Here is a 19775-nt window from a genome sequence, read left to right on the forward strand (position 1 = left end):
CAGTGGCACGGCCCTCTCCATGGTGGTACTTGGAGCATAGACCTCAGCAGGGACAATGTTTTTGTTCAGGAGAAACATTCCCATTCCCCTGAAGCCAACCTGAGCATTCTTAACTGTGGCAGTCTTCTGCCATGCCTTGTTGAAAAGGGAGAAGAACTCCGTTTTTGGCAGCTTGAGTCCTGCTGTCTACCTTCTCCACTTTCTCCCTTCCTCATACCAATTGTGCTTAAGGCTCTTCAAAAGAGCCTTGTCGGCTGGCTGCAGGACATGTGTCATGTGTGATGGATAGCACATGAGGTCTCATTGTTGTCTTTCATCAGCTGGATTAAAGGCATGTTATATGAATGGCTGCTGTGGCTGTTGAGTAGGAGGGCATGAGATCTGAGGTCGTCCTTCAGCAGCTGTGCCACAAACAGCTTACCCCACTCAACGAAGTGCTCACCGTTCTCTGAGACACTGGCAATCACATGACTTCATTGAATTGACGATTCAATTCACAATCGATTCGCAATTCAAAACAATCTGTGATTCAAAATCGATTCGATCCTTGATTCATAATGAATTCTCAATTCAATACATTTGTAGATTTGATTCTAGATTGATGTTTTGAGGTACTCTTTCCATTTGACTGCAGTAGACACTTTTATAGGTCTCAAAGAAAAAATATCACACTGAATCAAATGTAAACATTTACTACTCAATGTCAACCCTGAGAAAGATTTATTTTCCTTTAGTCCACTCAGTCAATAAGAAACCAAGGCAGCCCTGAGACAAAGGGTAAAATGAATACTTAATATAAAAATAAAAATGATAAAGATGTCTTATTCACAAAAAAACAATGTGTATTCAGCAAATATGTCTATTAAAATTAAAAGATTTCATAAAACACTTCATCATAATACAGTTCTGCAAATTTTTAAATAGCCTGTTTTTGGTTTAGCACCCTTATTATGCAAAAGTAAAATTCGATATGTCGCAGCACTTACCAAGCAGTTTGCCTGACCCGATGTCCTGGAAGGTTTTACCACACACTTCCTGGTAACTATAGACCAATCAAAATGATTGTTTTATTTTCAGTAGTGTTGTAGCAACAACTCAAGACCTTTTAAGTGATTTGCTGCTAATATTTGAAGAGCACAGTGCCTCAAAGCTTATATGTCCCATTCTACATGATGTCCTAAATTACATCACCCTACAACTTGCTCCTTATTGTAGAGAGTAATTAAAATCATAAGCTGATAACTATTATGCTGGGATCCCACTGGGCACATGTGCGCCACATTCCAGCTCTGACACGGCAGACGGAGCTGATCATGGTCACTCTAGTCAACGCTTGTGATCCTACCGGGTGCACCGCAGTGCGTTCCAGAAGTGTCCCAGAAGCGGCTCTCCCCTCTGCTGTGCTAAAGATACATGCCCTGTCTATTTCTACAGAGCAGATCGAGCTGGGCAGGAAGTCAGACACAGAAACAGCGTTGAGCATCTGGTCAATTTTCAAGATAAAACAACCTGTGCAGACTTCCGATTGTATATCAACAATAAACGCAATTAAAACAGACGAATAAAGAAACCATATAATTATGTAGCCTACTTAATCATAGTAGGAGTACAAAAATCAAGGAAAATGATCAAATCAACGAAAGCTGAGCAAGTTAACAAAATCAGGGAGTTTAGTTGCTCTGCTACTGCAGTAATTATGCCTAAAGGCACTTTATCAGCTTTGACTAGGCTGCCGTAATTACTGTAGTAGGAATGCTACTGAATTTAAAAGGTGGATGGCTTCCCTGCAGCCAAGATGCTACGCTTCTGAAACACTCACAGTGGGATAGGACGCTGTGCAGAGGATGGAGCAAACCATGTCAGAGCCGGAACGCAGCGCACAGGCCCCCGGTGGGATCCTGGCATTAGAAAGCTGCCACTCAGCAACAGTTATGTAGTCAAGTCAAGTATAACTTCATTCGTCCTCAGGTTGGTTTTACAGCAGATTGAAACACACTTAAGATACAAACCACATAAAGCAACAACAGGTAGTGTCCACTTTAAGTTTTATTTTAAGCAAAAGTGCTTTAATTATTCAATGATCATTTCCCATGGGTGAATAGAGAGGAGCCTCGGCATTTGTTTTGGTTTTCAGATTATTTGTGCAGATGGCAGCATCACAAGTCACAAGAAGAGTTTTCAATTTTTTTTGTCTTTGCCCACCTTCATCCCTACCGCTGACAATTAGAGTTAAAATGTCACGTCATGTTGTCATGTTCTTTGTCTTGATCCTTGAGGATGACATCAATGCTGGCGGGGAGTGCGCCATAAAAGGACTCTGCATCTATGTCAACATGGATCCTGAGGATCTGGTGCAAGAGTACATGGTGAGTGTGTGCAAAAGTAGGAGGTGCCTTTGCCATATTCTAAGAAATAAATACATTTGTTTAAACATGTTTTTTTTTAAAAGTAGACTAAGTTATAAGAACTTCATTTTATCAGACATACCTGTGTGATATCTCATTATTCTGACAAAGCCATATGGTAATTCCAATTTGCCAGCAAAAAAAATGTTTATCCAGGTATCTTAATGAATTTTATCTTAAGTGCTGAAATTCATGACTGTACATTTGATTATAATTGTTTTTGTTATAATTAACATGGTCTATCAACAATGAAAATGCATTTTTCTGATTGCAGAGATGCAATAAAATTATAATACAATAGTCTTAAGTACAGCTATGTCTCCCTCTGGCTCCAGTAGTAGGACCTGATGCTTTGCTCATTAGTCTACAGCATGTGGTGTCATTGCATTTCACCTTTTTCCTTCATTCTCTCCAACTCTTTTGAAAAGTCCGTGATACTACTGCCTCACCTCCAAAGTTGAAAATAGCCTTTGTTGTGACTTTAAAAATTGTCTGAGTGTAAGTTTGGAACTCCTCTAGTATAACTGAAGAAACAAATTTAATGAAATATTGTGAGTTGCTTTGGTGCAAAAGAATGTGTGATGAACATTCTGAGTGTTGGTTCACCACAGTGTTTATTTACTCGATTTAATCTAAGATGGCCTATAATCTGTTAGCCAGGCTGGTGAAAACCATAGGTGAAAACAAACTCAGGTGTTCTACTCTGCCAGCAACTTTCTGGCTGCACTGGGCTGATTACAGTATAGTGCCACCACGGAGTGTGCCGGTATTGCAGTCAAATTAGTCAATTCAGCTAAACAGTGCAAATTGTGTTAAACCAAGCCAGGATGGGGAGGCACAAAATTTGATAGTGGTGCTCATCTTTGGATTCTCTATGGAGAGGAAGCCCTGGTATAGATAATGATCCCATTTATGACTATATTGTGAGCATCTTGATTTCAAGTAGCAGATTATTTTTTAAGGTATAAATGACTGTGTTTATATAGACACTAATAATCATGATAACATAATAATCATAATGATCAATACGACGACAATTAAGGTGTTTACATGGATTGTGTGAGCTGCGAAGCACAATAAGGTTCATTGGCAATCCGTTGTTCACACATTTTCACTCCATTGATCACACATTGTTCCTCTCACTCTTTTTTCACTATAAAAGTCAATGGGAGGAACTGTCCAACTGAGTTGGAACCTTTATCACTTTGAGACTCAATTGCTTGGACATAACTTGTCCTACAGACCCCATTCCAACTTTAAAAAGTTCACAAAACTTTGAATTTTCAAAGTTATCAGATTGTATTGTGATATCTTTTGTACTTTTTGGACAATGTATGTCCAAAGTGAGGGTTTTTACAGCTTTTTACAGATCTCACCAGTGTGTCATGTGATCAGGCTGAGTGGAAAGCACAGATATTTCTAGAACAGAAAAAAAATTCTAAACAGTACTCACTCCCAGTTTTAACTCCTCAAGCTACAGAAATTGCATTTTCCAGTTGTTGTTTCTTATGTACCATCATTTAATGCGACTTGACTGCTCTTTAACATTATTACTTAAAATTTAGATTGAAACGCATGTTAAAGGTATCTTTTGTTGTCATGTAAACTGTGTCTGAGTAAACCAGTGGTTTAAGATCATGATCATCAGAGCTCCTTTTAGATCCAAAGATTTTGAGTTTGAACCCTGCTTACGGCAGAACTCAGAAGAGTTGAAGGTGGAAAAAATGCAGACACACACAGGTGCTGTCAATCTGCTGATTTAGACTGCAAAACACAGTCCTTGTGATAAAACCTCTCTCTTTCTCTGTTTAAACTGTTAGTCACTGGAAACCTACAGGTTTCATTTACAATTTAAAATTGTCCTCATCTCAGAAACACACAAAAACAACCACAATTAGATACTGGCATGCACATAGATATGCACATAATAGTCAAGAAAACTTTCTGTCTGAAAAATTACAACCCATATATATTTCATGCAAATGAAAGTCTAAACACAAAAATCTGACTTCGTATTTCTGTGTGACATATTAGCTTGGTGCATGACATGTCTGACTTACAAACATGAGGTTGGAGGTTCAATTCCACCTGTGGCTGATTTTAGTCTTGATAGATTTTTCAATAGTATTCAGCTTCCAGTAATGCATTCTAAATCAGCTTTCACCAATCACACACAATTTCTACAGAAATTGCATTTTCTAGTTTATTTCGCCGTTTTTTGGCATCTAACTAGTCCTATGCAATTTGTCATATTAACTTTGTTTCAATGTCAAAATTCACATCTCCATAAGGAGATGTATGTTTTACTTTTCTCATTTCTAGCATATTCCAGTGATTTTATATAATTTTTTAAAGTATTAAAATGTAAAACAGAAAGTCTATGGGAGCTATGTTTGAAAGTGCATATCTCAAAAATTAAAAATGCTGAAGCGTTCAAACCTCATGGAAAGGTGTCCCATGTGTTAATGCTTAACATATTATAACATGGGACCAACAGCGCCACCATGCGGTCAGTTATTACATGTTTTACATTTTGGCTAATAACTCATGAACTGTGAGGCCTATTCAAACAATATTTGTACATTGTGTTCCTTAGATGATACCAAGTAGACTGATATAGCCCACGCCCATTTGCGCCTGAAAATTTTTTCTGCCATTTTGGATTTTTTGGTACATATTTTGCTTCTGTTGGCACATATTTCAGCCAAACAAAGCTTATGTGTTCATTTTTGGTAACACTTACCATTTGTCTGTAATAGATTACCAAACTTTTGAAGGCCTGGCCTGATGCACCATAACTGTTCAACGCTGAAATGGATTGACACCAAATTTGGGAATGTTGTACATAATGCCACAGTGCACAAGAGTATAGCATTTGATACAATTCTACCCACAGGGGCTGCTACTGTAATATTATAACTTGATATTTCTACAATTCTGGTATCTTTAATGAAATGAAACTTGCTATACAAGTTTATCCATGTCAATGTGCATGATATATTGAAACATGGCACCAATAGCCCCACCGTGTGGCCATTAGTGAAAAACCACCATACTACTTATTAAGTTCCAGATCTCTTAAATAGGATATTCCATGGTCACTAAATTCAGCCAAATTCAAGTCTGTAGCACTTGATACAATTTCACTTGTGGGTGGCACTACAAGATTTGGAAAACAATTCCTCCTGCAGCAGCTTGCAGTGGCAGTAGCAGTAGCAGCAGCTAGCAGTTTGCAGCTCTCACATGTAATTTCTTTAGAAATTGAAGAATTTTCTAGTTATTATTGTAATTTCGCCGTTTTTTGGCATCTAACTAGTCCTATACAATTTGTTGCATTAACTTTGTTTCAATGTCAAAACTTACATCTCCATAAGGAGATGTACACTATTACTTTTCTTTTTTGTAACATGTTTCAATGATTTTATATAATTTTAGACATAAGTAAACATAACTAAATACATTTAAATAAGTATTTAAAGTTATAATGGAAAGTCTATGGGAGCAATGTTTGAAAGTTCATATCTCAAAAACTAAAGTGCTAAAATGTTCACGCTTGATTGACGGGTGTCCCATGAGGAAATTTTATCTTAAAAAATGGGACCAACAGCGCCACCATGTGGTCATTTATTATGTGTTTTACATTTTGGCTGATAACTTATGAACCGTTAGGCCTATCTAAGCAATATTTATTCCTTAGTTAATTTTAGTGTATTCCTTGGATGATGCCAAGTAGACTGTAGGCCATGCCCATTTGTGCCTAAAAATATTTCTGCAATTTTGGATTTTTTTAGTAAACACATTTTTTACTTCTGTTGCCACAAATTTCATCCAATCTTAATCAAACTTGGTACATACCATATTTAGATGGCCCTGAACAAAGCTTATGTGTTCGTTTTTTGGTATCACTTATCGTTTGTCTGTAATTGGTTCCCAAACTTTTGAAGGCATGGCCTGTTGCATTTAACGGGCCATACCTCTTCAATACTGAATTGGATTGCAACCAAATTTGGCACTGTTGTACATGTAGACACACTGCACAAGTGTAACATTTCATACAATTCTGTAATGCCAGTGAGCAAAAACCACTGGCTTCAGACTGCTCTGAACGCTCAGTTTCCAACATTTTTTTCTACTTTAAGCCCGAGATGACAATGACTCATGACAGATTTCTTTATATGGTCATCTGCTCCACGCACAGCATGCAAGTCTGTTGCTGCACTCCACTAACATTATGGTGTTTTTCCATTGTTTTAAGGGTAGTCATGCCGAGCCATGACTCCTTTACACAGTACTGCAAAGTAAAATAAGTTGTTTACCTGTTGGAGGTGTGCTGGTCGTCTGCAGCTCTTCATCAAAGATCATCATCACTGTGGCTGTTTCTGCTTGTACCATTTCTCCCTGCATTATTTGTAACTGATCCAAATATCTCCATATCTTGTTATTTCGACTGGTTTTTAGTGCCACTAACAAAGCTCTGTTAATTCAGTTTCATTTCCTGTAAATTCTTCACAATAAAAGTCTCCCGTTATTTAGTCATTTAAAAGCGTTTAATGTAAAGCAGTAAAGCAAGAAATGTTGGGTTCACATCAGCTGTAACATAATATAACTCTGATACGGCTGCCCCAAAGCTCTCGGAAAGCTGGCCAATCAGAACAGAGTGGGCTCATCGTGAAGGGGACCTTAAAGAGACCAGAGCCAAAACTGCCTGTTAGAGACAAAGGCTGAACTGAGGGGCTGCATAAAGGGCCAGTATAAGATAAATAAAGAGTTTTTTGAACTGCAAAGCTACTCTTGTGGAGTCCAGAACTAAAAATATAGAGCTGGAATTGAGCATAACCCTTTAACTGCCTCCAATGACAAATCCTGAAAAATTGGCTCATGGTTCAAAATTCAAGATTTTTATTATTATAATTTATTATTATCATTTTAAAACACAAGGTTGTATAATTAAATGTACTTTGTAGTCCCTTTATGCTACTCACAAAAAAGAAATTATATAAATGGATTAATAAATAATAAGTAATAACAATAAATCTATTTTTTTATATTGGAATGTGGAGGATGAATTGAGAAAGACGCTGCTCTGTCATCTGGTGGTATGACAGCCAATACTTCTGTATCTCTTGCCAGATGGTAGCAGGGTGAACAGGCTGTGGCTGGGGTGGGTATTGTTTTTTTAATATCCTTGGAGCTCTGTGCAGGCGCCTCACCTTACCGATATCACTTATGCTTGGTAGATGGGTACCAGTGATGTTCTGGGTGGTTTTCATCACCTACTGCAGAGCCTTCCTGTCTTGGGCCGTGCACATCTCATGCCAATTTTTGATGTTTCCAGTCAGGATGCTTTCTATTACTTCCCAAAAGTTTCCCAAAAATGTTTCTGTGCATCATTGTTGATTTCCTCCTGATATGAATTTAATTCAAGTCAATTCAATTCAATTTTTCAATTCAATTTTATTTATATAGTGCCAAATCATAACAAAAGTTATCTCAGGGCACTTTTCACATAGAGCAGGCCTCAACCATACATTTAGAGAGACCAATTAATTCCCCCATTGGCAAACACTTGGCAATAGCGGCAAAGGAAAACTCCCCTTTAACAGGAAGAAGGCTCAAGCAGAACCGGGCTCTAGGTGGGCAGACATCTGCCTTGACCCATTGGGTTAAGAGAGAAAGAGGGAGGGAGAGGGAGATCGGGGAGAGCAGGCCCGGACTGGCACACTGAGACTTTTCCCCGTGGTCTGGCCTGCTAAATGGTCATGGATTTATTTATTTATTTTTTTGTGACCCTGAACACAACATTGCCATGCGCACTGTGACAGCCAGGCGGTAGAAGTAGAGAGCGAGTTGAGAGAGAGAGAGAAACAGAGAGAGAGAGAGAGAGAGAGAGAGAGAGAGAGAGAGAGAGAGAGAGTAGTTGGCAGTTACATGTTATGTCTGGCAGCAAGTGCATTTAGAGCGGGTAAATGACTTAGCAGCAAGATGGACGGTGGAAAAAGAGGAAGGGTGGAGCAGAGACGGAAAGAGAGAAAAAAAGAAAGGTAAATAAACGTGCTAGCTAGCTAACTTTTGCTACATAGCTAACGTTATCGACGTGTCGTCATCGTCCCCTGTCAATGTCAAAGCAGCCAAGAAACTGGACAATCAATAATAAAAGTGGTAGTTCCCTTTCTAATTTCCTCAAAAACACTGATGGTATAATTGGCCTATCTAGTCTAGTTTATGTGGTCAGTATCAAAATTCATCCGTTGGTGAAAAGTCAGTGAGTTCACAGTTTGAGTTCATAGTTTAAAATTATTTAGACAACACAATGTCTTCTGTCACATTATTCAGGCTACTGTAATTTGTTGTCTATTTTAATGTTTGTGTTGGTTAAAGGGCTATTTTAACCATTGATGGGTAGTATATATCAGTAAACTGAGTAGGGTATTGTGCTCTTGTTCTGTTCTGTGAATAGGTGGAGAGAGTGGTTAACTGTATTATATTGGAACATTAAAAGATATGGTGTGTTGTATTATTGGTTTTTTCTTTTTGAAGGTGGAGAGAGTAGCATTGGTGCCACAGTAGTACAGAAGCCCACTACTTCAGAGCAACCTGCAGGTACAAGACATGTAATGTAATCAAATGTATACAGTTTATGGTTATTCTATAGAAAAAAGGGTGTCTGCCCCCCAGACCGAATCTGGAAAATGGTTCCACAGGAGAGGAGCCTGATAGCTGAAGACTCTGCCTTCCATTTTACTTTTGGTGACTGTAGGAACCACCAGTAAGCCTGCATTCTGGGAGCACAGTGTTCTAGTGGGACAATAGGGTACTATGAGCTCTTTAAGATATGATGGTTCCTGACCATTAAGGGCTTTGTAGGTGAGGAGAAGGATTTTAAATTCAATTCTGGATTTTACAGGAAGCCAGTGCAGCGAAGCTAAAATGGGAGAAATATGATCTCTTTTTCTAGTTTTTGTCAGTACACGTGCATCAGCATTCTGAACCAGTTGGAGAGTCTTTAGAGACTTGTTAGGGCAGCCTGATAATAAGGAATTGCAGTAATCCAGCCTAGAAGTAAAAAATGCATGGACTAGTTTTCCGCATCTTTTTTATGTAAATGAAAAAGGCAGTCCTTTAAATTTGTTTTATGTAGGAGTTAAAGGATATATCCTGATCAAAGATAACTCCCAGATTCCTTATCGTGGTGCTGGAGGCCAGGGTAATGCCATCTAGGGTAGCTATATCATTAGATAATGTGTTTCTAAGGTGTTTAGGGCCAAGCACAATACCTTCAGTTTTGTCTGAGTTTAGTAGCAGAAAATTGCAGGTCATCCAGGTCTTTATATCCTTAAGGCATGCTTGGAGTTAATAAATATAATTGGGTATAATCTGCATATTCTGAATAATATTGCATAAAGGAAGCATATATAAGTTGAATCGTATTGAACCAAGCACAGAACCTTGTGGAACTCCATGTCCAACTTTTGTGTGCATGAAGGATTCATTGTTTACAAACTGAAATTGATCTGATAAATAGGATTTAAACCAGCTTGATGTAGTTCCTTTTATGCCAATTAAATGTTCCAGTCTCTGTAATAGGATGTGATGATCAATGGTGTCAAATATGGCACTAAGATCTAACAAGACAAGTACAGAGAGAAATCTTTTGTCCGATGCAGTCAGGAGATCATTTGTAACTTTCACCAGTGCTGTCTCTGTGCTATGATGCACTCAAAATCCTGACTGAAAATCCTCAAATAAACTATTCTTATATAGAAAGTCACATAACTGATTGGTGACTGTTTTCTCAAAGATCCTAGAGAGAAAGGGAAGATTGGATATAGGTCTATAGTTGGCTAAAATTCCTGAATCAAGAGTAGACTTTTTAAGAAGAGGTTTAATTACAGCTACTTTATACATAACCTGTTACTAAAGACAGATTGATGATATCTAGTAAAGAAGTGCTAACTAAGGGTAACACTTCCTTAAGCAGCCTAGTTGGGATGGGGTCTAAGAGACAGGTTGATGGTTTAGATTAAGAAATCGTTGAAGTTAGTTCAGGAAGGTCAAATGGAGAAAAACAGTCTAAATATATATCAGGTATTACAGCTGTTTCTAAGGTTCCTGTGTTTGGGGATAAATCGATGCCTGTTGAAGGCAGGAGGTGATGAATTTTGTCTCTAATAGTTAGAATTTTATCATTAAAGAAGCTATAGGAACACATTGCTCAATAGAGTTATGACTCTTTGTCAGCCTGGCCAAAGTGCTGAAAAGGAACATAGCGCTGTTTTTATTCTCTTCTGTTAATGCTGAGTAATAGGCAGCTCTGGCATTACAGAGGGCCTTCCTCTTGCCAGATTAAGTGAGACTCTGCTAGTTTGGTGGAACACAAAATACTTTCAAGTTTTTGTGATGTTTGCTTTAATTTGCGGCTTTGGGAGTTATGCCATGGAGCTAACCTCTTATGTTTTATTATTTTCCTTTTTAAAGGGACAATGGAATTGAGTGTTATTCGCTTCCTTAAATTTAGCTACAGCACTATCAGATAGACATCTATTGAAGATATTTTTGTCTAATGGTGTGTAATCCAGTAACAAGAATTCAAAAGTTATTGAGTAGTGGTCTGATAAAATAGAATTTTGTGGAAAAACTATTAAATGTTCAATTTCAATGACGTAAGTCAGAACAAGGTCTAGGGTGTGGTTAAGACAGTGAGTGGGTTTATTTACACACTGAGAGAAGCCAATTGAGTCTCATAATGAGATAAATGCAGTGCTGAGACTATCATTATCAACGTCCACATGGATATTAAAGTCACCTACTATAATTACTTCATCTGCACTAAGGACTAAGTTTGATAAAAACACTGAGAATTCAGATAAAAATTCAGTGTTGAGCACTAGAGTGGAGGAGGTGTGACTATCAATCTGAACTGTCTGTGGTCTGTTTGTGATGAATCCCTCCCGTTTGAATAACTTTTGCTAAAAACTACAGTGAAAAGACAGCTAAAAAAGACAGTGACCGACTGCTTTAGGAAATTACTAAGTTAAAAAAAGAAACTATATATTTATTAGCCGTTTTTTAAGATTTACATCTTCATTAGGATCCAGTGGGTCAGTAGGATCCAAAGTTGAGAGCCACAGTGGGGTAGGGATGACAGAAAGTATTGAGAGATGGACTAACATAGTGTTTGTTTTGGTCTTTTGATGGGTTGGTTAACATTATAGAATGCACACACTCATACACTCTCTGTCTTGTCTCCATTTGTCTGTGCTGGTCTGCTCAGACAGCCTCCATGTCAATTAAAGGCTCATGGCACTCACCACAGCTCAAATCCAACATGAGATAAGAAAAGAGTGAGGGAGAGTGAAAGCCCAATTCCTGTAGTGCAGAGAAAACAAGGACCCTGGAAGGGAGGGGGATGGGGGGCAATGACACCAGAACTGCTTAAGGTTTTTCTCTCCTCCCATCTGGCTCTACTCAACACATTGAAGACACAATGAATGTGGCAGTTACAGCAGATGTGTGCTCTGTCTCTCACCATATGCCCTCCACTTTCTTATTCACCTTCAAACTGATCCATTATACTAACTAAACTTATCATTTACACAGGGTATGTAGTTGTAAAGTAAATCTTTACTTACCTTTTTAAAAAACTTAATAAATAAAATTATCTGAAGAATATTGAGTAACACATATTAGTCTATATATCATAATACACTTTAATAATAATAATAAACTTTATTTAATACAGTATAATTCATGCATAAAATGCAGCAAAAAAGTGCTTAACATAAAAGCAGATAGCAACAATAATATCACAGAGAGGTTCAGACTGACATTAGCCCTCTCATTCATTTGAATGGGGGCAGTGTGTTGATGCAGCAGAGATGCTAACGCAATAACCCAAGAAAGAGGCTGATTTCAATATTTTTAGACTCAGTATATTAAAATTTGTTTACTCTTAATTAAGAAAAGTCATAAATAAATAATAATGAATGATTTCACATTTTTACACCAGGGATTTGTGAGAATGAGAATGCTTTGAAATCGCATTTAGAGCTTTATGTCTTGAAGTTTGGGGAAGTTTAGTTGGTTGAGTTTATAAGCAGCTGCTTTTAGAGGAAATTCCTTAAAAGAGCAGTTCCATTCAAATTAATAAACGTGCAGAAAATATGATGTAACTTCTAACTCAATCAGTAAAACATGAAAAATCTAAATGATTTGGATTTGAAATGGAAATTTTTAAGCAACTTTCTTCTTGGTGACTCTGGATTTGTTGGGTGGACTCATGAATCCTGCCTACAGCTCTGTCCAGTCCCTGAGCAATAGTCACAAACCTCCCTGCAGCTAGTAGTTTTTTTATTGATTTTTATATGGGGCAAACAATTTTTTTCTAAAAAGAGAGAAAAATGAGCAAGTTGTTGTTTACTGCTTGAGTTTCACAACACCAACAGTGAAATGGAGGGACATTTGAGGCATTAATGGGCACTGTAAGCAAACCAGGGATTGCATTGTGTATGGAAATAAAAGTTTAAGGATAAGGCTGGCATTATTCTGTATTTTTCTTATTATCAACAAATCCCATGAAAAGACCAAAACCAAAGATCTTGAGTTGCACAGCAGACCAACTAGCACTCTTGTGTGAACTGTGTGATTTAGCTCCAGTGAGTATTTTTGACAGCAGGACTGTGTGTGTGGGATTGAGTTAAAATAAACTACAGTGTGTGTGTGTTCATGGTAATGGAGGAACATGTCACCCAGTGCAACAGTGTGGCTCTATGATATGTTTTTGGACAACAACGGAGGTCTATGGCACATATCAGACTGTTGGTTTAGATCCAAACATGAGATTTGTTGACAATAAGACAAATTATGAATAACACCAACCTTATCCTTTACATTATTAATTTTATGTACAGAGTTTGGTTAAGTTTTGTGTTTTAATCTACTTTATTATCACCAGTCAGGGTTAGAAATATAGCATCTTTCTTATTTACCATGATCTGATAATAATAATAATAAGTGCCATCAGTAAAACATCCATAACAAATCTATCCTCTTCATCAAACACCCTGCACTCTTGGATAAAAATATGTTCTATTGTGCATGTTAATTAATTTTTTTTTATTAGATTTAGTCTTGTGTGTTTATATTGAGTTTTTATTATTATTATTATTATTATATTGATTTTATTGATACTACCTACTGATAAACCCAGGGCCCACAAAGATCAGTTCCTATCAGTCTTACTCTCCTCTTGTCAACCTTTTCTCTTTTCTCTTCAGTATTCCGAGCCAGAGAGGACATATTTACATATTTCCCTCTCTGCTTTTCACTAAGCCCCTCTTTCCTGTGTCTCTCCCCTTACTCCCTGACCCCCCCCCCCCCCCCCCCTTTATTTTTTTTTCTTTCCTTGGGCTGGCAGATGGGCTGTGATGAATGGGTACGCTAGCCACAAACTTTCACCTCTATCACAAGAGAACAAGAGGAGAGGAACACCCAAAGGAACCTGACTGTGGTGGACTTTAAACCACATTTTCATACCAGTAAAAAACAGTTTTTGCATTTCTCCAAACAAATTCTAAAACACTATTCAAAACACTATGTACAACTTCCTGTATTATACTGTTGGCTTGCAGTAGTGGAAAGTAAGTAAGTACATTTACTCTAGTGTTGATCCTACATGCTTCTCTGATGAGATTTCAACTCCACTACATTTATCTTCGTTTCAACTCACCCATCTACAACATATCACATGTGTACATTATATGAAAACATAGTACTCTTAGTTACTCTGATTACATTTTGCTGAGAAGGACATAGCTATTGAGAACACAGAGGTCATCCTACAAGTTGCACATAGTAGTTCTAGTTCTGATATTCTTTAGTGTCAGTATCTTTAAATGTGACCAATTCTTTAACAGTTTAAAATCTGCATTGTTTGCATTAACGTTTGCTGGATTGTGGTCTTCTTCCCTGCTCTTTGCTGGTGCATTGTTGCATTTTTCTGGCATGTAACCACCCCCTCTAGATCAGTGGAAAGTGTTGTGTGGCAGTAATGTGTATTGTGTCGCCCACATGCGGGTGTATTTTCATGCACAAGAGTAAAGTATATAGGGACCCACTCATAAAAACATAACTCCATAGTGCTAATAGCTGTCAAAAACTCCACATGGCACCTGTTGGTAACATTCTGAATGTAGGACTTATAATGGAGTATTTTTTACATTGTAGTATTGACAGTTTAAGTGCAATTGAGTGAGTACTTTAGCTCCACAATCCCAGCTCTGCATTCCCAAAGTTAGCCTTTATTTCCAGCTCTGTCTCTCTGTCTAACTGACACACTCTCCATCCTCCACTGCCAGGACTTAGCATATGTGTGTATGTGTGTGTGTGTGTGTGTGTGTGTGTGTGTGTACCAGATGTTTCTTATGTTGAGGTGTCATAATGTTTACAATCATGTTGGATGGACTCGCCTCGCCTAGGGTGAAGACTTGGTTTAAAGTTAAGGCAAGTTTAGGGTTATGTTATGGTTAGTGTAAGGTTGTGTGTGTGTGTGTATATATATGTACTCAGTGTGATTGCAGCTTGTTAATCACTCTAGTCAATTATAGGAGGGCTGTTGGTTGGGTGTCACAGTAAATTACAGCTAAAGTGATAAGACTGACACACAGCATTTATCTCAGTCCACAGCACTCAACTTCACCGGTTCATTCTCTCCCTCTCTTCTCCAGATTGTACCACCAAATTGACTTTCTATTTCACAGTCTCACCTCAGCTTTGGTTCATGCTTCGGAAAATGTTCAAGGTTGACAATCAAATGCTCACAATAAATCACAGGGAGAAAAAACAGCATCATCTTATTTTGCTCTAATTGTAGCCTCCTGGCTGGGGTGCCTAATTTCAAATATTAAATCAAGGCTAGATGCAAGTGAAACTCTACACCTGCAAATCTACTTCAAAGTTATTACAGTAGAATTTTGTGTTTACAGTTAACATTTTGAAGCACGGCAAAATTCATTCACAGACAAAAAATATTTAAAAAGCCTTGATCATAGGAAATACATTAAGCATTAAAAATGATCCAAGCGGAGCAGTTCAGCATGCTTTACTGCTCTTAATGAGATGAATTCCGATAAACATGTTTACACAATGATAGTTTGGGAAATATACTCATTTGTCATCTTACCCAGAGTCAGATGAGATGATCGATATGACAGTTTCAATGAAGGACTGCCTGGGGATACCAACTAAAGGCCAATTCATGGTTTCCTTGTCCATATGACATATTTTGCTCCTTTGTCTGCACACTGCTCAAAATTTGTAAACGTGCAGACTGTACGCAGCACAGACTATTCTCATTAAAGGATATGGCTGGCAATTTTCTATATTTTTCTTATTGTCAACAAATCAAACCAACAATGAACTGATCTACTAGCAAGTATTGTGTGTATCTAAAGTCTGATATATTTTATTCCTCTGTTCCATAGACCTCTATTGTAGTCCAAAACTATTAAAAACATGTCAGTGAGTCACACCGCTACACTGGGTGACATGTTACTTTGTCCCTGAAGAGTTTGGGCTCGTTTGTTTGAAGAAAGACTAATAACAGTCTCAGGAGAGTAGTTCAGGTCACTCTTCCTCTTGCAGTCGTGAGGTCGTCACCTTGTTTTTTGGTGTGCATGTGTGGAACACTTCTGTGTACGGACTGATTGTAGTATGTAAAGAAAGTGCATGAACATCTGGATGTCTGTGTGCGAGCCTGCAGCTTTGGAAGGCCTCTAATACCTGTAGATATGATACGATGTAAGATATCATAAATATAAAATATTCCTAATTGTTTTTGTTTTCAGTTCTGGATGAAGTATTCATGTCTTTTACTGAAGAAGTAGCAATACAACTATGTAAAACTACCCCCACTAAAAGAAAAGGGCTTGCATTCAAAATATAAAAGAAAAGAATTGTTATTGGCAAGATGTCTTAAGTTAAGTCATTACAGCAGCATGGCTCCTATCACTGTTATATATTGCATTAATTAATTGTGTGTAGTCATGTTCCGCAACTGCCTAGTCCAACTGAAATTCAGTACATTTCTGTAATAATTGAATAAATAATAAAGTTATTATCATCGCTGCCCACTCCCTGCTGCACTGAGCTTGGTGTTTTGTCATGCGGAATGATGAAGTTAACATTGATGCTGTACATATCTTACATTCCTATAATAATCTATTCCACATGAGATGGTAAATTGAACTGAATGTTTGTATCCCTGCCACATCAAAATACTTGCTGCTACTAGAAGCTACTAGAAGCCAGGTTGATAAGAACACTGAGACTGAACCAAAACAGTAAAGCTGTGGGCCATGAAAACCAAAAGAATGAGCTGAAAGACACTAAAAAGCTCTGTAGAGCTGAGGAGAACTACAGAGTTGGAAATGATTCATCACGAGTGATACCCTTGATCCATTGTTAGGATGGTTGGCAACACAGAGTCAGTGAGGGTTTGTTCAGTGAAGCTGGGACTCAGAGCAAGAACAGAAATGGTCCAGGAAAGAGAATAATCATTTTCTTACCCAGCCAAACCTATAAGTCACTGGACATCTCTCATGTGTGACATCTCTGCCTAGTGATTTGCAGAATCACTGCATCATGAAGCCCATTCATCAGTTTAATTAGAAGTCTATAGAAGAGCCATTACCATTGATCACCACATGACACAAGAGCAGCACCATCACTCTTCTGACTTTTCTTTTTCTTGTGCATACCATAGATTCCTACTTCTGTCTTCTGTAGACAATGCCAAAAACTTTTCTCAATAATAAATAAATCAATATCAGTATTACCCATGGGCTATCAGTGAATTGCATTCACTGCACAGACCTTTTTCTCTGACAGTGAACAGTCTGATGCTGAGGGAAAACTCATAGACATGTAGAGTAATATATATTTGTGAGTCTTTACTGGCAGTGGTGATAGTGGCAGCCTACCCTGTGGTGTATCCTAATCCTGGTCCCAGACAGCTGACAGCCAGCTGGCTCTGTCAACTCTGGATTTTCCAATCCAGTGATGAGGATGTTCAAGTGGAAGAGGCACAGTTTATATCTAAACAGCCAATCAGAGGACACATTAAAAGCTTACATCTAGCTTATATTATATGTGAAATTACTGATTCTTGTGGGAAAATTAGGTTGTTGCAGTGGCAAAAATAATATCCAGCAGTCGAGCAAGCTATAAAATATAACACAACTAGAATATCTACAAAAGCAATAGATTAAATAGTGGAATAATTACATAGATCATATATATATACACTGGCACTTGTGATGGCCCCAGAGCCTGTTGCCTCTGTTGCCTTTGGTGCTGTGGTTTGTCTGTATGTTGCAGGTCCTTGGATGGGTGGAGCTGCTGTGTCATTCAAGTACTAACTGGGAACACCTGGCCAGTGCCCCAGAATATATTTAAGCCCGCCTGCCCTGATTCCAGTCTCTCTCTGATCCCTTCCCCACTCACCACGCTGTGGTTGTTTTTTTTGCGTTTCCTTTTCAGTTTTGTTCTGCACTGACAACACGCACTCTACATTAGACAACACATTCATACACTTTCAAACACTACTGATACTGACTTCCACACCCCAGTGCAATTATTGTTATTTACTTTGATAAATTTCGGTTTGTTATTGCTGAGTTTGGGCATGTGTCTCCCTCCTTTGTTGTGGCCTGTGAGCTGGTCATAACAGCACTGCTAATGTTTCTTATGATTCTTATGATGACACACAGCATAGGATTTGAAAAAGAGCCAGCTTTGTGAGTAAAGCTTCAAATTAGCTGAATCCAGGGCCCTCCAGCCCCTGAATATGTTCAAGAGAAAATAATTATTAGTTGTAGACTATTCAAACAAATTTGTAGTGAGCCAGTCCAGCTTGGTTTTGGGTTCAGCAGTGGGAAAACATACAGGTCATTCAGAATGTGAGCTTTCACAGATCAGTTCACAACAATGAACACAATGTGTTTATCCACCACTCAGTCTTAGTTTGCATACCCAGATGGGTTTAGAAAAGGTGTGGTTGTACATGCTGCCTGGGATCAAAACAAGGGCGTTTCACACACAGACTGGTAGAGTTGGTGGTATTTTTCCACCAAATATCTCATGGAGGAACTTCAGTTACAGGTGCCAGGATTGGGTTTTACCAGCTATCCAAAAATCCATCACTAAGCTTGCGTTTAAAGTCCCTGAAGGAGTCAGGGGTGTACAGGTTGTTATGTTGTTACAGATGGGAAGTTACCATATAATTAGGTTTTCATGTGACTATGATGTTGTGCTGAATTAGAAAATTAAATAAAAATGGAATTTAAATTCAATTTCTGCAGTGTTATTACAAACTTTTCATTCTTCGTCTATTGTCAGTTTAAAAACAATGATGATATACACTTGTTTTTCTCTTGCTGTCTGAATTAATAATTTAATGATTTGTACTCCTAATGTATTTGCTTGTATTCTGACTTCTATTCAGGATTTTACATTACCTTTAATACATTCTTCAAATATCAATGAATAAATTACTTGCCTAATTCCTTTCTTCAAGATGTCTATCTACCAGCAGCTCCCAAATGTTCAAACTGCTGGTGCTTCAATGTATCCATTGTAACAGTATTGTCACTAGTTGCTATATTAGAACATTGCCACATCATTTTTTTGGTTTTGCGTTAATTTGCGCTGCCCAAACAAATTTGCATCTTTGTATTGACTTTGTATGCAATCACTTCAATGGTTGAAGAATTATTCAGATCCTTTACTGCAGGAAAAGTACCAGTACAGCAATGTAAAAATATTCCATTACAAGTAAAAGTCCTGCATGAAAAATCATAAGTAAAAGTACATAAGTATTATGAGCTTGATGTAGTTAAAGTATTGCAGTAAAAGTACATAAGTATTATGAGCTTGATGTAGTTAAAGTATTTCAGTAAAAGTAGTGGTTTGGTCCCTCTGACTGATATATTATTATATATGACATCATTAGATTATTAATACTGAAGCATCAGTGTTAGAGCAGCATGTTACTGTTGTAGCTGCTGGAGGTGGAGCTAGTTTACACTACTTTATATACAGTTAGCTAGTTTAGTCCAGTGGTTCCCAACCTAGGGGTCGGGCCCCTCCAAAGGGTTTCCAGATAAATCAGAGGGGTCGTGAGATGATTAATGGGAGAGGAAAGAAGAAAAAACAAAGTTCTGATACACAAATCTGTTTTCAGTTTTTGGACTTTTTCTCTAATCTTTGATTTTTGCTGAAATATTGGATCATTTGAACATTTATTGAAATGAAAGCATGTGAGAAGTTTAGAGGGAAAAATCACTATTTGGTGGAGCTGTTAACAACTCATAGACA

General features: G+C 37.8%; 1 protein-coding gene across 3 annotated transcripts in view; it reads left to right on the forward strand.

Moving 5' to 3' along the window:
* Positions 1-19775, forward strand: part of LOC137188276 (cortexin domain-containing 1 protein-like) — a 42626-nt gene that overhangs the window by 13835 nt on the left and 9016 nt on the right. For 2 of the 3 annotated variants that reach the window (XM_067597872.1, XM_067597880.1), the window contains one exon: positions 2277-2366. The exons of the other annotated variant lie outside the window; for it this stretch is intronic. The gene's annotated coding sequence lies outside the window, so the exon portion shown is untranslated. The remainder of the gene's footprint in view (positions 1-2276; positions 2367-19775) is intronic. 3 annotated transcript variants of the gene reach the window in all.

The sequence above is a fragment of the Thunnus thynnus genome, chromosome 1 (assembly GCF_963924715.1).
Source record: "Thunnus thynnus chromosome 1, fThuThy2.1, whole genome shotgun sequence".
Taxonomy (NCBI): domain Eukaryota; kingdom Metazoa; phylum Chordata; class Actinopteri; order Scombriformes; family Scombridae; genus Thunnus; species Thunnus thynnus.